We start from the raw sequence: 15,535 nt of genomic DNA, 5'->3' as shown, positions 1-15,535 counted from the left end.
CGTTTTGCAAGGCGTATCAGCCCCAAGCCCAATGCGCGGTGTACAGCAGCACGTTGTTAGTGTGTGCTGGATCAGTTCGATTCATGAGGTATTGCATTACTTCTGTGCCGCCGAGCTCTAGTGACACTCTCTGTGTTTCAGCCCCAGTTGGATTACCGACCCATGTAGATATCCATTGTATCTGGGCAGCTGCATAATATGCTTCAAACTTGGGGGTGCCCAGTCCCCCCAGCCTGAGCGGCTGGAGCACTTTTGTTAGTGTAACGCGTCTACGACCATTGCCCCATATTAAATCCGTTAGTAGGCTATTCAGTAGTCTAAAAAAGGAGCTCGGGAGTATCAAGGGCAATGCCATAAAATAATAAAGTAGACGGGGCAGTGCTATCATCTTTGCTATAGCCACTCAACTCATTGGGGATAGTGGAAGCGAGCACCAGAAGGGTAAGGAGCCCCTCGTTGATCTGATCACTTGGCCGAGGTTACCATCACTGAGGTCTTGATTGTCGTGGTATATATTCACACCCACATATTTAAATGTTGTATAACACCATTTCAGGCCGCTCGGGCTTGTTAGTGTTCTCGACGCCTCGGGGACCGGGCGCATAGGGAATATGCAGGATTTTGTCCAATTCACTGTTAACCCTGCCACCGAGCTAAATTTTTCCAGGAGTTCCAACAGGCCCGGCAGGGCTCCCGTGTGGTCTCATAGGAAGATCAACGCATCATCCGCATATAATGATACTATCTGGTGTGTCTGGCTGTCCAATATGCCCCATGCGGGGGCCATTATGCGAAGGCGGGCTGCCAGCGGTTCAATCGCTAATGCAAATAACAGTGGGGACAGCGGGCATCCCTGTCTTGTGCCTCTACTAATGTTAAATTTTTCGGAGATCGTGTCGCCCGTCTTAACCCTGGCTGTTGGTTCAGTGTATAGTATTTTCACCCAGCTAATATACACTTGCCCGAAGCCCATCCGTTTAAGTGTCTCTGTTAAGAATGGCCAACCTAATGTATCAAACGTTTTTTCTATGTCCAATGAGACTGCAACCTGTTGATTACCCTCTATCAGGGATTTTCTCATTAGCCGCAGCAAGTTCCTGATGTTGTGGAACGTGCTGCGACCGGTTATGAAGCCTGCTTGATCTTGATGTACCAACTCTGATATATATGGGAGCAGGCGATTGGCTAGTATTTTGTCTAGTAATTTACAATCTGTGTTTAGTAATGATAATGGTCTGTATGAGCGGACGTCCAGAGGGTCGCGGCCTGCCTTCGGTAATACTGCTATCAACGCCTCACGACACGAGTCAGGAAGTATTCCTAATTCCAAAGCTTCCTTTAGCATTGCCGAGTATGGTGCCAGAATCTGCGGCTGAAACGTACTATAGTATTCTATGGGTATACGATCGCTGCCGGGTGCTTTGCCGTATGCCAACTGCTGCAATGCTCGTTGGATTTCAGCTATCTCTGTCGTGCTATCTAGTTCTGTAGATTGAGCAACGGTCAGGTGGTTCAGGGTGACACTGTCGAAGAAGCTGTTTAAATGGGCATTGGTGAGCGGAAGCTGTGCCTGATACAACGAGCTATAGTACTCTTTGAAAGTGTTGTTTATCTCTGCCTGTGTATTAACTATCTGGCCTGAATCCAGTCGGATAGCGCCTATGGGAGTGTTACGGCGTTCATTCTTTATAAGCCACGCTAATAATTTACCGGATCTGTCGCCCTCTGCGTGTGTGCGGGCCATGTGATGGCGATAATCGAAGTGTCTGAGGCGGTTATCTGACTCGGTCCATTTGGAGCGCATGTTAGTGAGCGTTTCCAATGTTATGGAACCTTTAGCGAATTCGCCTTCAGCTAAGTGAATGTCTTGTTCTAATGCACGGAGTTTGCGCGTCAGTGTTTGCCGCACTCCTACTGTGGTTGCTATGCAAACCCCTTGTATAACTGTCTTGTGTGCATCCCATTCGATGGCCCTTGTGCTGGCCGTCCCTACGTTCGAAGTGAAGTATGCTGAGATGTGTGTAGCAATATCCTCACTAAAAGGGGGGTCTTGTAGTAGGTGCGTCTGTAATCGCCAAGTAGGGATACATGAGCGAGGTCTGCCCCATCTTATTTGTACTATGAGTGGGCAATGATCTGATATTACCCTAGCGGAGTACTCCGCTCTTGTTATTTTATGTGTTAGGTTCTGTGAGGTGAGGATGAGGTCTATTCGGGTGTGTAATAAGTGTACTGGGAAGTAGTAGGAGTATACCTTTTCGTGCGGTTGCAAGTGCCTCCATATGTCGATCAGTCGACGTTCTTCCATCCATGTGTCCAATATTTGGGCATTTTTCATTGTTTGGGCGGTCGTGAGCGGAGGGTGAGATCTGTCTTTGTCTATGTGTGGGACGCAGTTCATGTCCCCCCCCCATATACATGTTGAAGTTAGGTCGCTGGTTAATTGTGAGGCTTTGGTTTGTAAAAATTCACCTTGTTTGATGTTGGGGACATATAGTCCATTTATCGTAAGTTCCTCCCCATCCAGCAACCCCCTCAGTTGTATAAACCTGCCCTCCTTGTCTCTCGTACTGTGTTGTACTGTGTAAGGGACAGCCGGTGCTATCCAGATCAGTGCCCCTCTGGCGAAGGAAGAGTCGCCAGCACTATGCAGGCGTAATGTGCGTTTCCTGTAGTATCGCTATATTTATGTGATGTCGTTTTAGGAACGCGTGTATTCTGTGATGTTTATTAATCCCGGCCATGCCCTTAACGTTCCAAGTCATGAGATTATAACTGGGTTCCTTATTCATTGCGTTGTGTTGAGGTGTAGGGAGCTACCTGCGCCGCGCCCGGCGTCCCCCCCCCCCGCACCGCCCCCACCGCCCCGCCCTCAGCCCCCAGCCCGTCACCCTCAACCCCCAAGCCCCGATGAGTGAAGGGGTAAGCCCATAGTGGACTAAAGATAGAGAAAAAGAAAGATAGATATGACAACAAAAAGGATATTGCGAACTGAGGGGCATATTTATACTCCGTTTGCGCCGAATTAGCGTAGTTTTTTTCGACGCAAATTCGGCGCAAAGCTAACGCCATATTTAAACTTTGGCGTTAGACGCGTCTAGCGCCAAAGTATGAGGAAAGAGCGTCGTTTTTTTGCGTGAACGCCTTCCTTGCGTTAATGAGATGCAAGGTAGGCGTTCCCGTCCAAAAAATGACTGCGACACAAATGCGTCGTATTTATACTCCCGGGCAAAAATCACGCCCGGGAGTAGGCGGGGCAAAAAACCCCGCATTTGCGCCTCTTTTTAACGCCTGGGTCAGGGCAGGCGTTAAGGGACCTGTGGGCTCAAAATGAGCCCACAGCTGCCCTCCCATGCCCCCAGGGACCCCCCCTGCCCCCCTTGCCCACCCCAGGAGGACACCCAAGGATGGAGGGACCCATCCCAGGGACATTCAGGTAAGTTCAGGTAAGTATAATTATTTTTTTTTTTTATATTTTTTTTTGGCATAGGGGGGCCTGATTTGTGCCCCCCTACATGCCTCAATGCCCAATGACCATGCCCAGGGGACATAAGTCCCCTGGGCATGGCCATTGGGCAAGGGGGCATGACTCCTGTCTTTACTAAGACAGGAGTCATGTAAATGGCGTCTGGGCGTCGTTAAAAATGGCGCAAATCGGGTGGAGGCGATTTTTCAGGGTCAACCTGACTTGCACCATTGTTAAGACGCCCTAACGCCATTTTCCCCAACGCCGGCGCTGCCTGGTGTACGTGGTTTTTTTCCACGCACACCAGGCAGCGCCGGTCTGCTAGCGCCGGCTAACGCCATTCAATAAATACGGCGCCCGCATGGCGCTTCAGAATGGCGTTAGCCGGCGCTAAACTTTTTGACGCTAAACTGCGTTAGCGCAGTTTAGCGTCAAAAAGTATAAATACGGGCCTGAATGCGTCCGTTAAGTAGAAAGGCACAACCGGTGCCTAAAGAGTCTTCCAGAGAGATCAGGTCCATTCGGATACCGTTCAGGTATAGGGGGGTCGTGGATTCCTTGATGTCTGGTCTTTAGGTGGCCCACTTGCAGGATATTTCACATTTCTGCAGTTCCATTCGCCTTGCGCAGCTTTCGGAGAGTCAGTCATAGGTACTCGTGCTAATGGCAGTCACTCGCTGTGGAGCTCGGGAGCAGCGGCCCGGTGTCGGCGGCCCGCGGTCACCCCATCACTGCCGTCAACGAAGGGGAGCCATGGCCGCCGGATCTACATGTTCAAAGTTAGTCTGCCGATCGCGGTGTGAGGTCAGGACCAGCCAGTAACGGAGAGGGGGATGGACTCATATCGCCCCCATGTGAGGTGGAGTCATTAGTGTCCGTTTCACTCCTAGCATCCAGCGCCCCACGGGCGAATGAGTTCGTGTCCTTTATTGTTTGCGCGCGCTCCAATACCATTTGCGTTTTTGTGGGGCGGAAGGATGTTTTGGTGTTTTTTTTCCTTTTCTTCCTGGAGTTAGCGGTAGTCCATTCTTCGGATACTGTGTCTTCCTTGGTCGGACCGGCTAATCCTTTAGCATGGATCCATGTCCATGCATCTTCAGGGGTGGAAAACATTAGGGTTTTCTCATCCATGACGATGCGTAGTCGCGCTGGGAACATGAGGGAGTAAGTGATGCCTTTTTCACGTAGCAACTGCTTAACCTTGTTATACGCGATTCTTCTGCTTTGTACCTCTATTGTGTAATCGGGGTAGGCAGTTATTCTATTGTTTTCGAGCATGATCTGGTCAGACGTTCTGAAGTGCTGAAGGACTAAGGGGGTCATTCTGACCCCGGCGGTCAGAGACCGCCGGGGCCAGGGTCGGCGGGAGCACCGCCGACAGACCGGCGGTGCCCCGCAGGGCATTCTGACTGCGGCGGTTCGGCCGCGGTCAGATGCGGGAAACCGGCAGTCTCCCGCCGGTTTCCCGCTGCCCTGCAGAATCCTCCATGGCGGCGGAGCGCACTCCGCCGCCATGGGGATTCTGACACCCCCTACCGCCATCCTGTTCCTGGCGGGTCTCCCGCCAGGAACAGGATGGCGGTAGGGGGTGCCGCGGGGCCCCTGGGGGCCCCTGCAGTGCCCATGCCAATGGCATGGGCACTGCAGGGGCCCCCGTAAGAGGGCCCCACAAAGTATTTCAGTGTCTGCTATGCAGACACTGAAATACGCGACGGGTGCCACTGCACCCGTCGCACCTTCCCACTACGCCGGCTCAATTCTGAGCCGGCGTCCTCGTGGGAAGGTTGATTTGCCCTGGGTTGGCGGGCGGCCTTTTGGCGGCCGCCCGCCAGCCCAGGGCAAATCCCAAAATACCCTCAGCGGTCTTTCGACCGCGGATCGGTATTTTGGTGGTGGAACTTTGGCGGGCGGCCTCCGCCGAAGTTAGAATCACCCCCTAAGTCTCTATAATTTAGGAAGCGTGCTATTAGGGGTCGAGGTGGCGCTCCCAGTCTAGGCAGTCTGCCCGGTATTCTGTGCGCCCTTTCGATCACCAATGTTGTGTTGGGGTGCTGCTCTTTAAGTGTGTTCCTCAGCCAGGTCTCTAAGAAATCCTCTGCCTTAGGTTGCTCGATTCTTTCCGGGATTCCAAGGAATCTGATGTTGTTACGTCTGGAGCGACCCTCAGCTTCCTCTGCCCTGCGTTGTAGTAGTGTTATGTCTATTTCCATTTTTTGCATTTTATTTCTCATTTCTACTACTTCTGGCTGGATAGTTTCTAGTGTCTTTTCAGTGTCGTGAACCCTTCCAGTTAATTTGCGGTGGTCGGCCCGCAGCAATGAGACTTCCTGCACTGCTGCGTAAATTTTCCCTTCTAACGAGGATTTAGTGTCCATTATAGCTTGCATAATTTTATCGAATTGTAGGGAGTGCGTGCGTAATGTTTCATTCAGCTGTAGCTGAGTGAGCGACTGCGTTTCTGCTTGGCCAGGCGGTTGGGGAGGGTCTCCTTCTCCAGTGAACCCCGTTTTGGGGTGTTTTGGTTTGACCATGATTTTCTTGTTGACCTGTGCCAGTTCGTTACTCCAGAATCATCGGGTAGCCGCCTGCCAGGAGTGATCGCTCACGTCTTCGGTTCTCCCTCGGTGCGTCCACCGGTTCTTTTGGTCTGTAGTGCAGGGGGGGTTGCATGCATCTGTTTTGTTCTTAGTGTCTGTTTTAGTTTTTCCGTTTTCTTACTCCGTTTTATAATTGTGACCCAGTACGGTGCCCAGCCGATCCCCGCCGCGCGGCAACCAGCAGGACCCGGTTGGGTCCGCTGATGTGTGTGGTGCACCTCGTCAGGGGGAGACAGCCCGGAATTCAATGCTCTCGGGGATTCCAAAGTTGCAAGCACCAATGATGTCGTTAGTGATGCCAGTGGACTGGTCAAGAACGCCACAGCCCGGCCCGAGCACCAATTCTGTCAGGGAGCCGCAATACCACCCCCAGCTCCCGCGACAGCGGAGCCCGGGTGCTCAATTCAGGTCAGGATGTGAGGAGTTCACTGTGCGGGCGAGGTAATTGGCGTATCTACTTAGCTTTCCATTTTATTATGACTGCTGTGGGCCAACAGTAAGGGAGCAGGCCGGGAACACACGGGTTAATGAGGGTCCAGAACAACGCCGCGCGTCCGCCCAGCCGGTAATATCAGGGGTGGTATCTCCCATTCCCCCACTCCACCGATGTCAACTTCGTTTGAGCAGGATCCTAGAGGGAGAGAACAATCTCCCTACGCACCGCGACTCGAATCGTGTCGCCGAGGGAGGTGCCACACCGCGATGCTCCAATAAGCCTGGGCACCCAGGACCCAGCAGGGGGACTCTCAATCAGTCTCACCGGGTAGCGCAAGTCCGGCGGCCGCCCCTCCACTGTGGGTCGCCCACCGAACCGGATCAGGCGTGGTCCCAGGGGCCCCAGCACAAACGGGCCGCGCCCGTGTTATATGCAGTGTTCCAGCACGATGGGGGCCACAACGAGTGACTCAATTGCCGTCCTGTGATTATTTGTAATGCTGGCGACAGATTGAAGATTAATCCACGTAGGTCACGGGGGTACCGGTGCGACCGCGGTCCGCCGAGCAGTGCCGCGCCTGGCACCCCAGAAGGCCCGGCTCCGGTGGAACAGCTCCTGCCCGGACGACGGGCCGCACCCACTTCCGCCCCCGCGGCGCGTCCTCCAGGACGGGGGTCTCCCCGTTCTCCGGCTCCCTCCGGTCTCCCGAGGGACCTTCCAGTTAAGCGCCGAGCGCTAAAAGCCCAGGGGAGGAGCCGGCCCGAGGCCCCAGGAAACCGACTCACCAGCCGTGGTCGCTGGTGCTGTCACCGCGGGCCGCCAGCTCCTCCTCGGCGCTCGATGGGACGCCGGCCTCGCGAAGATGATCACCGCCTCGGCCTGTGGTCCTGAACAGTCGAGTAATCTGCGCCCGCCTCAGAGAGGTAGGTGGGCGCCGTTTCCAGGATATTAATGTGGGCCAGGCACGGAGCTGCAGTATTATCCTGCCGCTCCGGTAGCCATGTTGGCCACGCCCCCCAAGAATGAATTAATCATGAATTATTTGTTTATTAAATATGTAAATTGTGCTATACCTATTTATTTAATTTATATTTTAAGTTTGGGCTGCTAGATTTGTAGGGTTATAGAAGAGAAGTTACTTAAGGAACAACTATTCTTTGAATGGTAATTAGTTATTTAATTGTTTATTAATTATGTAATTTGTTTAATTGTTTATATTTTGTATTATATAGAAACATTTTGTGTTAGTAATGTTTATATTAAGGGTTTACTATTATTTCTACATTGATAGGGTTATTTTATTATGTAATGCGTTTGAAGTGAAGTACTTTTCCTACTGTTGCTTAAACTGGAGTGGGAATAGTCAATTTAACCCCTCCGAAGTCCAATGCTTTCCCCACTGTTGCACAGACTGGCATGGGACTAGCACATCTTTCCCTCTTCGAAGTCCAATGCTTTCCCTGCTGTTGCATAGACTTGAGTGGAAATAGTAAATGTGACCCCTCTGAAGACAAATGCATTCCCTACTGTTGTGCTGTTTGGAGTGGGAATGGTACATTTAACCCCTTCAAAGTCCAACACTTTCCTTACTGTTATGATGTTTAGAGTTGGAATAATATGTTACCCCTCTAAATTCCTACACTTTCACTACTGTTGCATAAACTGGACTAGGGATATTATATTCAATATTTCCAGGCTCCAATACTTTTCCTAGCCTTGGTTAAATATATTTGTATTCTTCTTTTGTTTAGTTATTTAAATGTTGTATTGTTTGTTTATATTTTTCTAAATGACTTTTTTGTTGCTTAATGTTTATTATATTATATTTATGTGGTAATTTATTTAATATTTTGTAATTGAATTGTTAATATTTGTCATGTTTCATTTAAATATATATATAAATAGATAGATAGATAGATAGATAGATAGATAGATAGATAGATAGATAGATAGATAGATGTACAGGTATTTATATAATGTATATATATATATATATATATATATATATATGTATATGTAAATATGCTTTTTATAGTAGCAAATTTGATAATTTAACTAGAAGTTCTATTAAACTATATAATATATAGTTTAATAATTGTGTTACACTTTATATATATTAACACACACATACATGTGTGTTAATATAAGTATGTATTTATATATAGTATTAAATATTAGTGGAATTTATTTATTTTACATTATATGAGAGTTATGCTTTAAGATATTCAGGGTTCACTATTTTAACTATAAGATATGTGTGTGTGTACATATATATTAAAAAACAATTTCTTTATATGTTTTTAGATAATATTAGTGAGAATCAATATTTTATTCCAAAACTTTTGTACTTACCATTATAAGTATAGGGACACAATATTTTGTTAACAATATTTTTGACACAATATTTGTGTCGAAGAATATTGTTTACCTCAATGTTGTGTCAGTGTTCTTTCTATGGTACATCAATCCCTCAAAATGATAGACAAAATTGAAACAGCGGAGGAGAGCACACTGAGTTAAAATACTTCTCAAATGGTATCCATCAGCGACCTGGGATTGAATCAGGACAAACTGTCAAATAAACATGTGAATAGTTCTACAGCAGTGTTAGCTTGCCATGAGATCAGGGGCAGGTGTTGGCAGATGTTTCCTCCTTTCTGTGGGCAATACTCTGCAGCTCCTGTGCGATTAAAAGGTAGGCTAGGTGACTGTAGACACACTTGATTGGGGGTTGGGTGGTGAAAGCAAGTCGGGCCCATATTTATGTAAAATGGTGCACAACTGCTCTAACGCAGTTGTGCGTCATTTATTTAATGCCAGCTAACGCCATTCCCTAATGCCATCTGTGCACCATATTTATAACATGATGCACAATGGTGCTATCGAATGGCTAGCGTCTCAAAAAAAGACGCTAGCTGGTGAAGGATGGCATTAGGGGAAATGGCGCTAGTGGGTCAGAAATGATGTTAGGCTGGTTTGCGGCAAAATATCTGCCGCTAGTCAGCCTACCATCATTTTTTGATGCACAAGCAGAAAAAATATCACTCCTGTCTAAGTAAAGATAGGAGTCATCAACCCTAGCTCAATACCTACTACAGGGGACCAGTGCCTTCTAGGCAAGCCCTACATTTCCAGTGCCAGGCAGGAGGCCCCATGTAGGGGGCACCCAATGGCACACTACACACATACACATAAAGTTCCCTGCAACTTACCTGGGATGGGATCCCTCCTCCTGTAGTGTCCCTGTGCTGTGGTTGTTGCTGGTGGTGTTGCTGGGGACAGGGGTGGGCATCTTTGTGCCTATTCCATGGTGTTCTACCATGGAGATGGGCCTACCTGCACTTTAATGACTGGTCTGACCAGACATTAAATAATGGCATTGAAGGGCTTAGCACCATTATTTAGGCATGCCTCCTTGTTGCGCGTTGTTTCTGCTTCAGGTGTTAGATATGCCACTGGGTGGCTAGCATACATTTTAGGAGGGTAATGCCTACCTTGCATCTCATTAACGCAAGGTGGGTTGGCGCTTCCTATAAATGGTGCTAACTCCAATATTTTGACATTAGACAGGAGTAGCGCAAAAATGTAAATATGGAGTTAGGTTAGCGCCGCTTTAGCGCCAAAATAAATGGCGCTAAGCGACGCTAACCTTCCATAAATATGGGCCTTAATGTCTGCACCCAGATTTCTGCAGCAGATATAAAAGTTTCTGGGATATACTCTGCAGGCACAAGGAAAGAGAAAGATGAAGGACTGGTGAGATGCAGAAGCGTAAAATGATTTTGTGCAGCTCACCCCACCATTCTTGGCCACCCTATCAGTCATCATTTCTCTGCCATCTTCTTTCCTCTTTCCCACTTTATTACAAGAAACTAACCTTTCAAGTCCACCTCTTAATCGAGATCTTTCCTTCCTTCCTCTGCAGTTTAATAACTTTATTTTAACATGAATGAGGGCACACTAGAGTGGATTTCGATCTGACAGATCACTTCATTTGCTTCATCACCTTGTAATTCCCTATTGATATATTTATCTTCTCTCATTTCAATATGTTTGTAAAGCCATAACACAGAGGCCCTCATTTTGAGTTTGGTGGACTGGAAAGCTCAACATTCCAAACTCCCGACAGGGTGGCCGCCGCCGTAGTGACGAGCACCCAGCCGGACCTATTAGGAGTTCCTGCTAGGCCAGTGAGAGGAAACCTCAGTTTCCACCCACTGGCCTAGTGGGAAACAGGCTACAGCATTGTTTCTGGCTCGTAATTGAGCCGGCAGCAATGCTGTAGCCCGCAGGGTGCACTAGCACCCTTGCAATGTTCACTGTCTGCACAGCAATCAGTGAACATCGCGACGGTGCTGGGCAGGGTGACCACTGCACTGCCCATGGCAAGTGCAAGGGCAGTGCAGGGGGCCCCCTGTGGCCCCCTGCACCTGTTCTCCGCCAGATTTTTCAAGGTTGTAATCCACAGGGTAGTGCTGCATGCAAATGAAATACCCCCTAAAGAAGGTGAATAATCATGGTAGCGCAGTAGGCATCAAATATGTACACCATAGTGAATGAGGCTCCGGACCCATTTTTTGTGAGTATGTGTTATGGATTAGGAGTGAGTGGGGCAAGTTGATTATCCTACCTCTCTAGAGTGAAAGGTTTTAGTTATCATAGCGGTCCAGCTGTGAGAGAGGCAAATAAAGGAGTCTCAGATTGTGACTTAACAAAGAAGCATGGTGTGGACAGACTAGACTGAGATACCACAAGATGGCGGAAGGCTTATCCTGCGAGGAGGAAGTTGTAGCCTCTCTCTTGGTGGCACCGTCACTACTATGGGACAATACCACAAGCTAGAACATACAAATAACGGGTGATTGGGAAACCCTGACAGAGTTAAAGAGGAACAAAGTAAAGACCCTGCTACAAGGAGCAGTACTAACCGAATATCTGAGGGCGAACGCAGCGCCAGGGGGTTTGATAGTGGGCAATTCCCCACAGATTTTCCTGGAGGATAAGGAGTTCCGCAGAGACAGGACACTAATAGCATGGAAGTGCACAAGAGATTGGATTGTCCTAATAATAAAGACGGCCAAAAGTCTGTCTGATAATCTTCTAGCTCAGATAAAGATGAGTGAGAACAATCTAAAGACTCTAGTATCAATGAGTGTCTTCAGAAAGAAACTAGAGGAGAATAGTAAAGCTGATGAATTAATATAAGGAATATTTAATGATATTAAAGATCCAAAACTTTCAGAAAGTGCTAAAGACTTTCTCGCAAGAGAAATGTTACCCCTACATGAGGGAGGATTACATTAGGAAAGATGACAAGAGTTTTAATGTATCATCAAGGAGCAATTCATCCTCCGTCTCTGTGGCATCTGGTTCTTCTACGGGCAGAGGCAAGAATGAAAAAAACAGACTGCAGGGCAGGGGAACTTATGGCCCAATGGGCCCCACACCTCAATATGAACAAGGATGGGGTGGCAGCCTCCACATGGTTTCCCACAACCAATGTTTCATCCCAGGGGCCTTTGGCAAAAACCCTTCTGACAACCTTTTTTAGGATGAAGGCCAGGAAGAAGAAAGGGAAGACGGAAAGAGCAAGGGGACACGGGGGAACACAGAGGAGGGCCCGAATACCAGCAGGGAGTAAGCAACAATATTGTAATGAACTTGAGCAACTACAATTGACACAGACACAATACTCAGTAATCAATAAAGGCCTGGGATTTGTACCCACACTGAAACCAGATTTTTTCATACTGAAAGGGGAAATGTCAAGCTTTTTCAGAACCATCCGGTTGAAAGTTTTTTTCAAGGATAAGACAGAAGAGCAAGATATGGAAGTAACAATCACACGATTAAAGAGGAAATCTACTTTTACTCCCCCATCTCATTTGATGCCATTTGAAGTCCTAGCATTTGAAGTGGCAGACAATATAGAACTAGAGGACCTGGCAAAAGAACCCCATCCCCTGTATCAGAACATCATAAGGGAGGAGAGACAAGCAATTACATAATTATCTGGGGTGAAATACATTGTCATAAAGCCAGCAGATAAAGGAGGGCCCATCGTGATCATACTGGAGACAACATACAGAGATGAGTGTCTTAAACCTTTGAACGAAAAAATAAATTTTGACAGACTCCAAAGAGACCCCACTAGAGAAATGGTGGAAGATATTGACTGTTGATACTGTGATGCCTGGAGAGTGGTTGGATCACGAAGAAGGAAGCACAATTCCTTGAGCATCCAGACCGTAAGATATTGCATTTCTATATTCTACCTAAACTCCACAAAAGGACTATCGCACCCCCGGGACGCCCAATTGTCTCAGGGATTGGATCTGTACTAGAACCCTTACCAAAATTTTACGATAACTTCCTGAGACACATAGTAGAAAAACCTTTTACCAACTTAAAAAATACAAAGGAGGTGTTAAACCTACTCAATGAGATGCCTTTTAGTCCAGAATCGGAACTTCTGATCAGGCTAGATGTTGAAGCCCTGTACACAAGCATCCTCCAGGAAGAGACTTTTAGAGTAGTAGATACCATTTTACAAGAGTCAGCTTGGGTTTCTATCACACTGAAAGACTTCGTAATGGACTGCGCCCATGGCACTCACGCACAATTATTTTGAGTATGAGGGCGAAGTCTTCCTCCAGATTCATGGGTCTTCTATGGGGAGCATATTCGCCCCAAGTCTGGCCTGTCTATATGTCTATCACCTTGAGAGATCTATGATTCTGAAGGAGGAGAACCCATATCAACAAAACATTGGAGTATGGAAGAGATATATTGATGATGTACTACTCATATGGAGGGGGACGGTAATGGAGGCAGTGGATTTCTGCACATGGCTCAATAGTATTGATCCCTTCTTAAAATTCACCAGCAATATGAGTAATAAAGAAATAAAGAACTGAATTTCCTTGATCTTAGGATCTTTGCAGAGACAGGACTTTTGCTAACACAGGTCTTCTATAAAGCAACAGACAGGAACAACTTACTCCGCTACAATAGCTTTCACCCCGAGAGTTTACAAGATAACCTCCCAGTAGAATTAGGGCAATTTCTTCATCTCAGAAGACACTGCACACAAGACTACATAAAACATGCAGAGGTCCTTACCAGGAAACTCAGAGAATGAGGATACCCACACAGGATTATAGACAAAGCAGACAAAAGGGCATATAACTGTAATAGAGATTCTTCACTGGAAGACCGCCCTAAAAAAACAAAGGAAAATGTCATATGTGTAACAACCTACACTCCTTTATCCAACACATTTAGAAAGTTTGTTAAAAAGCATTGGAGATTCTTACACACAGGTGAGTTGGATTTGGAAGCCCCTTTGCTGCTTTTCAACACTCAGGAAGTATACGGGACCAGATTGTTCATACTAGACCAAGGATGGTGCAACAAACTTACAGACGAAGGACAGTGTGGAATCTTCCCCCAGTAGTAGGCCACCATCCCTGTGGAAATTGTAAGTATGCCATTTAACAAGAAAACAACAGGTTCTGGACCTGGGGCTACATACACCCTGGGAGTTAGGGAGCGTTTCCAACTGTAATACCAAGGATGTGGTGTATATAATAACAAGCCGATGTGGGCTTAGATATATAGGTATACCACAGTGGCAATCAAGACACTCATTAATGAGCATCATAGCACTTTCAGGTGCAAAAAGACAACAACAAAGTAAATCCGCCACTTTCTTGAGAGGTGGCATGGGGTCGATGACTTCACATGGTCTGTCCTTGAGGAGGCCACAACCGCAACAATGGGCCCTGCCTGAACTTTGTTTCTGAGAGAACAGAGATGGGTGTTCAGACTCAATATAGATGTACAGAGTCTGAACAATGAAATACCCTGGGCCCAACTAAATAACAGATAAGTATATGGTGCAGATCCAGAAATAGGGATGATAACATTTGTGGACTGAAATCAGAGTGAACATTGAAGTATGCACACCATGTTGAGTTACGTGGCTCTATTGATCAAAGGATTTTGATATCAGGCCACCAGATATGCAAAAGGAATAGTAGTAGAAATGAAAGAAAAATGGGGGCTCAACTACGATCACAAACATCAATACAGGTACTGAATAGGCATAGAAAATGGAGGTCCCCAGTGTACAGTGCCTACGGCACAAGTATCCTTAATTAATGGTATAATATACCAGTGATAGGTTAAAAATGTTTTTGGAGTTTTTACTCAATTACACATAAGTATATTTACACATTTTTGTCACGAAGCACTTCTAAAATTTGGTAATAAGCCATGGCAATGTTAGATTCTTCAGAACCCTGGGAGTTAGGGAGCGTTTCCAACTGTAATACCAAGGATGTGGTGTATATAATAACAAGCCGATGTGGGCTTAGATATATAGGTATACCACAGTGGCAATCAAGACACTCATTAATGAGCATCATAGCACTTTCAGGTGCAAAAAGACAACAACAAAGTTAATCCGCCACTTTCTTGAGAGGTGGCATGGGGTCGATGACTTCACATGGTCTGTCCTTGAGGAGGCCTCAACCGCAACAATGGGCCCTGCCTGAACTTTGTTTCTGAGAGAACAGAGATGGGTGTTCAGACTCCATATAGATGTACAGAGTCTGAACAATGAAATACCCTGGGCCCAACTAAATAACAGATAAGTATATGGTGCAGATTCAAAAATAGGGATGATAACATTTGTGGACTGAAATCAGAGTGAACATTGAAGTATGCACACCATGTTGAGTTACGTGGCTCTATTGATCAAAGGATTTTGATATCAGGCCACCAGATATGCAAAAGGAATAGTAGTAGAAATGAAAGAAAAATGGGGGCTCAACTATGATCACAAACATCAATACAGGTACTGAATAGGCATAGAAAATTGAGGTCCCCAGTGTACGGTGCCTACGGCACAGGTATCCTTAATTAATGGTATAATATACCAGTGATAGGTTAAAAATGTTTTTGGAGTTTTTACTCAATTACACATAAGCATATTTACACATTTTTGTCACGAAGCACTTCTAAAATTTGGTA

Source organism: Pleurodeles waltl, chromosome 3_1 (assembly GCF_031143425.1).
Source record: "Pleurodeles waltl isolate 20211129_DDA chromosome 3_1, aPleWal1.hap1.20221129, whole genome shotgun sequence".
Classification (NCBI taxonomy): domain Eukaryota; kingdom Metazoa; phylum Chordata; class Amphibia; order Caudata; family Salamandridae; genus Pleurodeles; species Pleurodeles waltl.
The sequence above is the reverse complement of the archived record's forward strand: the minus strand, read 5'-3'. Positions refer to the sequence as shown.